Raw genomic sequence first — 9,704 nt, 5'->3', positions numbered from 1 at the left:
GCTATTGTATGGTTTTTAATGGGCAGTATTAGCTATGCTCATTCCTATTGAAAACTTGCAATATCTGGCTAAGTTTGACACATATAGTAATACAAAACTACATAGCATTACAACTACTGAGAGGAACAAGAAGCACTTACATATTGAAATTTGGTTTGATGACAACTTTGGTTTGTGGTTAACGACAAACAAATGCATGGAAGCAAACCAAGTTCATATAGTGATAGGTCTTTGGGCAATGATTCATAGCATAGAATTTGTTTATTGTTGTGCTTTTATTTTGTGATGTTACTTGTACAATTTGATTGGTTTCGTTTGATATATAATAATAACCACTAAGCAACTTAGTCGTATATTTATTTAAAGAACACCAGACTATCTAACAGGATTCATAATGTATGCTTCACATCTTAATATAGGATCCTACATTGCTTTACAAACATATCACAACCATCATACCAGTCTTTATGCTAAACACAGTCTTTAGTTATCATTAACCACACCTTTACGAGACGTCGGCAAAACCTTGCTGTTTACAGCAGCTAGGTAAAAAGATTCTCCATTAATTCTGAAATTCTGAAATTAGTTTACCACACCTTTACGAGTCATTAGTTTAATTCTGAAATTATAAAATTTTGAACTTACATGGACAGCTCGGGCACGCTCATCAACAAAAGATTCTCCATCATGATCATGTGTATGGACATGCAAATGTACCTCACCTGGTGTTGGATCTCGACCCTTTGTAACGACTATGCAAAAAGTTACTCATTTCGAGAAAATTACACCAAGAACAATAGCAGTATAACTTGACAATAGAAAAATCTAAATAATTCAAGAAAGACAATAACATAGTAATCAAGAAAATAGCAATATATATACCTAGGTAAACGAGAATCAAGAGCGCAAAAACACCTTGAAAAAACAATTTTCAAGTAGTATTTTTCAAGTAGTAAATATAAAAAATTTAAGAGTGTATGAAAAGAAATATATATACTTACAAGTCTCTTGCGATGCTCCCCAATGCGGATAGAGCCACCCGTGTGAGTCCGCAACTTCTTTCCCTCACAACGATTCTTTGCATTTATCTCCGACTTTTCGACACACTTAGGATCCGCCCAAAGTTGCAACCGGCGTTCCCACACATTATCGGACACATAATCCGGCTTAATCCTTTTTTGTTTAATTTTGCTAATGAAATTCCTATACTTTGTTCTTTGCCTTAGTATTCCAATGTTTTTTTATTACACTCTCGGGAATCGAAGAGTCCCAATGGTATGTCTTCGAAAACGAGTTTATAAACTAATATTATTAGTATCCTAACTATAAAAGCTAATACACTTATAAAACGAATTATGATGAAAGTTATACCTTGAATTCCCCAAAATAAAAATTTCTAGTATCTTCGAGACACCTTTCCAATTGATTCCATTGGGATCAAGTTGATTTTTGAAAGATGCGGATATGGTATTAGAGCATTCTTTAGAAGGTTCCAACTGCATAAATTTGAAAATATTATTTCAAGGCCTACCACAAATTTATATATAAAAAAAAATACAAGCATGGACTAACCTGCGGGAGTAAGAGTAACAAGTGTAAGTGTCCATTTGCCTACGACGACTCTTTGGACTCTTCTTTCGCTGACGGTGTTGCTCGGTTTGATGTACCCTCATCTCTTGGGCCGCTCGGATCGGGTGTAATGGGAGATAATTCGGGGATGGTTGGGTTACTACCGTGATCGACGCTTGAACCGGTGGCGTACCTAAAGTTTGAACATGGTTTATAGAATACGGCCCACCTATGGAACTCGTACCACCTTGTTGAGGACTACCTCGACCTTTTCCTCGAGCGATATCTACAAAAAAATGTGGACGTGAGGAAATTAAAGCAACCATCGAGTAAAGAGGTTTTTATACAAAAGTTTGTTTGCAAGTCTACAAATATGACTAATCATGATTTACAAAATCTGCGACTTGATTTACAAAATGCGACTTGTTACACAAGCAAACCTACAATTTATAGTTTCTATTATGAGAGCGGTAATAAACGGACACCGAGGCTTGAACCGGTGGCGTACGTAAAGTTTGAACTTGGTTTATAGGATCTGGCCCACCTATGGAACTCCTACCACCTTGTTGAGGACTACCTCGACCTTTGACGTAAGGAAATTAAAGCAACCATCAGTAAAGAGGTTTTTATACAAGCTGTTTGCAAGTCTACAAATATGACTAATCATGATTTACAAAATCTGCAGCTTGATTTACAAAATGCAACGACTTGTTACACAAGCAAACCTACAATTTATAGTTTCTATTATGAGAGCGATAATAAACGGACACGAGGCTTGAACCGGTGGCGTACGTAAAGTTTGAACTTGGTTTATAGGATCTGGCCCACCTATGGAACTCGTACCACCTTGTTGAGGACTAACTGTGGTGGGAATGGGAATGGTAGGCATGTTTGCACGACCAGTAGAATCACACCTTAATGAGGACTTTCCTACACGACCTCCGCTACCTCGACCTCTGCCTCGAGCCATATCTACAAAAAAAATGTGGACATGGTTAAATCCAAAGCATGACTGTCAAAATATCCAAATAACAACACTAAGTTGCAGTTTTAAATCACAATCTATAGAGATCAACTTCTGTGGCAGCAGTAGCACAGTTACGAGAAAGCCTAATTTCTGTACCAACTTCAACAAAGACAGCAACATAGATCCAGCAACAGCTTAACAAAACTGTAGCAAAAAACTAACACCAGCTTACAAGACCAGCAAAAATTGTTGCAAACTTGAGCACCCTATAAGGCAAGAACTTTTCCTTAATGCATAGACTTTACCTTATAAGGCAAAGTTTAAGTTATGCCTTAAGGAAAACTTTCGCATTATGGGCATACTTTTAGTTATGTCTTTGGGGCATACTTTTTAGTTAAGGCATAACTAAAAGTTTACCTTGAAAAGTAAAAAAAAAAAAAAAAAAATATATATATATATATATATATAAGGCAAAGTCTGCCCCCTTCGGCAGACTTTTACTTAAACACAACTAAAAGTCTGCCCCCTCCGAGCTTTGGTTTGGTGACTTTTATTTGTTGGGGTGATTTAATTAAACATTTGGTGAGGTGGAGAGAAAAAGTCCGCCCCCTGGTGTATGTGGTTTGCTTTACGAGAAAAAAAAAAAAAAAAACTAAAAGTCCGCCCCTCCCGCGTGACTTTTACTTAAACACAACTAAAAGTCAAAGAGCACATGAAGGACATCAGCCGTACTTTTATATTAACACAACTAAAAGACACGCCCCCTCGAGGTGGCTAGGAAAGAAAATGGCATGATGTTAAACAAAAATAAAAGTGGTGTTTCTTGCCCTACGTATGATTCAACATGGAGACACAAGGGTGGTGAGGTGGAGAGACTTAACACTGGTAACTAAAAATCCGCTGGATCCCCTTGGCAAGGTTAAACTCAGCCGATGGCGATTACGTTTGGACCTGCTTTTAGTTAAACACAACTAAAAGACCGCCCTGCGAAATTGAAGCACGACCTTTTACTTAACACAACTAAAAGTCCGCCCTCCGGCGTTGTACTTTTCCCCTTAAACACAACTAAAAGTGCCGCCCTCCGGCAATGTCGACTTTTACTTAACACAACTAAAAGTCATGGAGAAATTCCCTGTGGCTTAACTTTGATTAACATGATTTATCACATTTGTTACAAAAGGCCCCCCTCCCCGAAACTTTATTAACACAGATTGCTAAAAAGCCCCCCTCACAAGAACGTACTTTTACTTAACATCAACTAAAAGTCCGCCCTCCGGCAGTACAACTTTTTAAACACAACTAAAAGACCATGAAGGCGTATCACTTTTACTTAGACACAACTAAAAGTGGGACCGCCCCTCCGTACTTTTACTTAACACAACTAAAAGTCGCCATTTTTTTCCCTCGGGGCTAACTTTTACTTAACACAACAACTAAAAGTGTCCCGCCCCTCAGTTGATCCTACTTTTGATGTTATGATAGCATAACTAAAAGTCTGCCGTCTTTCCGAGAGGGCACACTTTCCCTTTAAGACTAGTCAAAGGCGGATAGCAAATCTCGCATTTTAATCTACAAGTTTACTGTCACATCGCAATTTGATACATTGATGAGAATCTAGGCATTACTGCCTTCCAAGAAGATATTAACACCACAACAAGTAATCATGACAACGGAATCACATGGTATGACACACATGATGAGTTAACGGTTTGCGAAATTGGAGAAAATGCGTAATACATGACAACACAAGCGTAGTTTTCATCAAATTCAATTTTGGCCATACTTGCTCATCGGATTGTAGAAAAAATGTAGCATTCTTTGTCATCAACAACTGCTATTTATCATTTTATACAAATCAATAGTCAAGTTCTTGTACAGACAGAGAGAGAGGAGATAAATAAACTTAAGTGAGAAGAACTTCAATACAGGCAACAATACCTCAACAACAACAGCTAAAATGCAGAACCTTCAATGAGTAGCACGTCAATGAATTCTGACCAGCTGTCCACTACGTATCTGTAATATAAATAACATCAGGAGGATTCTATCAAAGGTTGAACTAAAACTATAATGGCATTTATCAAACAACATAGTCGCATAGTACACTACAAGATTCGGTAAGTAATGATGAAAGTGGTAAAATAGGTTAAAGAAAACAATAAAGAAAAGCGTGGTGCAAATCAAAACACTCAACCATCCATCAGAAAATTTTTACACCCAAATCTTAAGCAAAATACATTAAAGATACAACAACACATGTTACTAAGCATTAGTCACTATCTGTTCATTCTTCGAACTCTTCCTCATCCTCCGTAGTTTCCTCTCGTTTCATACTCTTCTTCTTGAGTTTCATACTCTTCTTGAGCTTCAAACTCTTCTTCGTAGATTCATTTTGGATTTCATGATGCTCGGCAATAACCTATCATCGATGGGTTCATCCATTACAATTGGATTCCCGTTTGGATCATATAAGAGTATATTTTCATCAATCGAAACATTCATATCTATCTCGTGGACTTCAACTTCTTCAACTTGGAATGGAACATTCAAATCCTGAGCCGTCACCATTACTTCCTCATCGGCTAATTCAACAACATTTCGAGGTTTGACTTTCAACACGGCGACCCAATCATCCTTATCCTTTTTCTTGCTAGGATACGACACATAACACACTTGAGTTGCTTGCATCGCAAGAATAAAAGGTTCATATTTTTTATATCGGCGACGATGATTAACATCAACCAATTTGTACTGATTATGCTTTTTAACACCAACATCCATAGTTGGATCAAACCATTCACGTTGAATAACACGGTTGCTTTAAAGGATCTTCACGAAATTCCACTTGTATAATCTCTTTTATCCGTCCATAGTAATCACCAAAATTTGGATCCGAGATACAAACTCCACCGTTCATTGTTGATCTTGCGCTACCATGACCGCTCGTGTGAAATTTGTATCCATTAGTAAAATAGAGAATGACATGTAGCGCCTATTAGTGGTCCATGAGCAAGACTACGCAAGAATTTATTCTCAATATGGTTGCGACGGACCTATTTGGAAAAATGTAAGACTTAGTTAAATTTTGAGAATTTAATAACATATTGTATAAAAATTAATGATTGTTGAAACTTACATATTCCTTGAACCATATAGAGAAATATGCTTCAAGGCTCTCATCTATTTGACCTTGAGATATATTCGGGAATTCTCTTGCGTACGTTGCACATACATACTTCATTGCAACAAATTAAGTTCAATAGAAAGTCATGATATATATGGAGACATTTATAATAATAATTGAGTTTAACATTCAAATGTTACCTCACAAACGGTTCAACCTCTTTACAATTTAGTAAAATGTAAGTTTGGGCAGCCTTGATTTCTTCAAGGGATAAATTCCTCTTTTTGCTTCTCCCCATAGTCGACCGGGATGGGTGAATATTGATAAATTTCCTTCAAGATCTTCTACAAGACCACCATCATCATTACGGTCCACATCGTGATTACGTGTCATCATGACATGAGGTTCAAAATAATGAGAAAACAAATGTGTTGACTCCTTCATCAAGTATGCTTCACAAATGGAACCCTCAACACTAGCTTTATTCCCAATCATTCTTTTAAGAGTTCCGAGGTACCTAAATACATAAATGGATGGACCGTTATATTAGAAAAGTTATGTTTAGCATACTTGTCACAATTTGAACATAAAGTTTCAAATTTACCTTTCAAAAGGATACATCCATCGATATTGTATGTGTCCAAGAATCTTTGCTTCATATGGTGTGCTTGTGCAAATGTTCCATTGAGTCAAAGAACCTGTGGGGAAATATACGTTCTAACTTACACAAGATTTGCGGGATGTCGCCTCTAATCTTTCCATGTCATCCACTCGTAGAGTGGTCGAAGTAAGATCTTTAAAAAATAAGCTCAATTCCGTAAGTGCTTGCCACACATTATCGGGAAGCAGGTTCACGAAAAGCAATAGGCATTAGTCGTTGCATGAACACATGGCAATCATGACTTTTCATGCCAAATAATCTTTTCGCGTTTGTGTCTGGACATCTACCCAAATTCGAAACATATCCATCTGGAAACTTCAAACCCTTCACCCAATTGAACAAGATAACTCTTTCTTCCTTAGCTATTGTATATATAGCTTTTGGATATTTTCCACTAGTGTCCTTTGCCAACTGTGGTCGATCATGAATTTACCATATCTTGACGTGATTGTAGATTGTCTTTGGTTTTGTTATCAATATTAAGAATTGTATTAAATACATTATCAAAGACATTTTTTTCAATATGCATGACGTCAAGATTATGTCGAATCATGTTAGAACTCCAATAAGGCAAATCCCAAAATATGCTTCGCTTTTTCCATCCACAAGACTTACATATTCTCTGATTAACTTCCCGTGCATCTAACTCTCGTTACTTTCCTTATCCCCAAGTCACAAATTTGGTTCAAAATTTCCTCTCCCGTTCTATAGAGTGGTGATAGTCTTTTGTGATCTTACCTTTGAGAAAGTTTTTACGATCTCTCCTAAAAGGATGATGTTGGTCAAGGAACATTCTATGACTATCAAACCAAGATGTTTTCTGCCATGTTGTAATCTAAAGGATTGTGTTTCCTCCATACAATAAGGACATGCTAACTTGCCCGCAAAAGATGCATCCCGATAACATAGAATATCTTTGGGAAGTCACCGATTGTCCACATCAAAGCGCCCTCGCTGAAAGTTTTGATTTTTCGAGATGTCAAATGCTTCTACACCTGTCTCCCACAACAAAGTCAATTCCTTTATTAGAGGTTGCAGATAAACATCAATTTTATGTTTGGGATTGTTTGGCCCAGGAACAATGACAGTTAAGAACATATATGCCTCTTTCATACACATTCCTGGAGGCAAATTGTATGGGGTGACAATCACTGGCCACGAAGAGTATTTCCTCCTAGATTGACTAAACGGTTGGAAACCATCGATACATAACCCTAACCTTACATTCCTTGGTTCGAAGAAAAAAAGAATGAGTTTCATTGAAGTTCTTCCAAGCCTCGAGTCCGATGGATGACGCATTACCCCATCCTCTTGTGTATGCTCATGATGCCATCTCATGTCGGTACCGTAGCATGGGATGCATATAATCTTTTCAATCTAGGAATCAAAGGAAAATAATACATTTTCTTGTAAGGGACCAATTTCCTCTTACGAGAGCCGACACGACGCTTATACCTCCGGTTACCACGAATTTACAAGATGTAAGGTGTTCATCATCACCCCAATACAACATACATCCTGAATCACAACAATCAATTTTTTCAACTGGCAAACCCAAACTACGCACTAGTTTCTTAGTTTGATAATAGCTATCAAGCACTTTGTTATCTTCAGGTAAAGCGTCTTTCAACAATTGTATCATTTGGTTATAACCTCTCTGTGACAAAGTATTCTCCATTTTAATATTTAACATTCTGGAGACTACTGCAAGTTGAGAGAGAGAAGAACCGGGATATAATTTTTCATCGAGCGACTTGTAGCAAATTGTAAAATCTTTGGGACTCGGGATTAGGCTCCTCCTCCATTGAAGGATTAGGCTCCTCCTCCATTAAAGGTTTATAAGGATGAGAAGAATCAACTTCAATATTGCTATAAGATTGCGAACTCGAACCCGACCAAAGTTGGGTCCAATTTTCGCATCCAAGACCATTTGTCGGTATGGATCATCGAATCCCGATTCAAAGTTGATAACCATCATGCAAATCATTACCGAAGCTATCTCACCGATCACATCTTTTTCCCTTGATACTCCCAAACAAAATAGTCCTCAACAAATCCAAAATTAAAAAGGTGATATTCAACGATTTCAACATCCATGTATTTAATGTTGTGACATTTTTTACATGGACATCTAACCTTGTTACCGCTCATGTAATTTCGTTGAGAAAGTGCAAATTGGATAAAATTATCTACACCGGTTACAAAGCTAGAATTTATACCCCTCGGCCATCCAACCTATTGTACATCCAATCACGCTCTAGATTATTCATGTTCCTATTAATGTTGACATAAAAAGAGCAATCAAATTAATGTTCGTCTTCATATCATTAATACAACCGAATGACCTCTAAATGGAAGAACAAGCTGAAATAACTTAGTGAACAGACCATATCATTCACCTTTTAGTTAAAAAAAAAATGACAAACCGAAATTAACAAAACCGAAACCGAAACAAAAAAAATCGAGTAAGAAACCCGAGTTCACTAACACCGATTTCAAATCACGGATTATATAAAGAATGTTGAGTTCTTCAAGCTTTTTCTCGACATGCAATAAATTAAAACAAACTTTAACCACCAAATAATATTATCCTACAAGATTTAGCACAAACAAAGGCCGAATTTCCATTTTCATCGATTTTCGCCCAAATAGAGATTCCCAATACTTAACCTCCAAATAAATTATAAACCCAACAAGTTTTCAACACACCCAACTTCGATTTTAGCCAAAAAAAACACTTAAAACACTCGTCATTTAGATAATAAGCAAGAAAACACAGATATCTTAATTTCGTTTTAGATTTAATGTCGAAAACACAAAGAAGGAGGTAAAGAAGAAAGAAAGCGCCCATAACACATACAAAAATCAAAACATACCTTTCCTTTAGATAAAAATTGCAGTAGAAGAAGAGAAAAACACAATGTAAACCCTAGATTCACATTATTTTGATCTATGTTGTGCTCTCTCTCTCTATGTTACCAATTTCGCACAGTCTATCTCTCTATCCGTGTTGGCTACTGTGTTGGAAATGAAAGAATGCGTAACCTAGCTAGGAGATATCTTTTGTTTTTTACATTTAACGACGGAATAGCGACGGATTTTACAATCCGTCGCTAAATAATACATTGATTTCTTTTAATAGTTAATATTGCGACAAAATTTTCCGTTCCGCAAATATATATTTTTTTCTAGAAAAATTAAAGGCCTAGCGACGGATATTTCGTTCTTTGAATCCGTCGCTAATTAAAAATAAAATTTGTCGCGCCTCTTCGTTGCTAAACCGTAGTAAATTTAAGGCGCCAAAAATTCGCGCTAATTATTAGTAACGAAACTCATTTTTCGTTGCTAATCCGTCGCTATATAATGAGATAAAATTTTAGTTT

At 36.7% G+C, this 9,704-nt stretch overlaps 1 long non-coding RNA gene and 1 pseudogene across 1 annotated transcript; both read right to left on the bottom strand.

The window, feature by feature from the left end:
* Positions 1 to 378: 378 nt before the first annotated feature.
* Positions 379 to 1,502, bottom strand: LOC132038167 (uncharacterized; annotated as a pseudogene).
* Positions 1,503 to 1,720: 218 nt separating this feature from the next.
* On the bottom strand, positions 1,721 to 9,425 carry LOC132036535 (uncharacterized). The gene is made up of 4 exons (XR_009409605.1): positions 9,198 to 9,425; positions 4,475 to 4,552; positions 2,338 to 2,541; positions 1,721 to 1,855 (listed from the first exon to the last, which is right to left on the bottom strand). It is a non-coding gene; the product is annotated as an uncharacterized LOC132036535 (long non-coding RNA).
* Positions 9,426 to 9,704: the final 279 nt, after the last annotated feature.

This window comes from Lycium ferocissimum, chromosome 11 (genome assembly GCF_029784015.1).
Source record: "Lycium ferocissimum isolate CSIRO_LF1 chromosome 11, AGI_CSIRO_Lferr_CH_V1, whole genome shotgun sequence".
In the NCBI taxonomy this organism is placed as follows: domain Eukaryota; kingdom Viridiplantae; phylum Streptophyta; class Magnoliopsida; order Solanales; family Solanaceae; genus Lycium; species Lycium ferocissimum.
The sequence above is the reverse complement of the archived record's forward strand: the minus strand, read 5'-3'. Positions and strand labels throughout refer to the sequence as shown.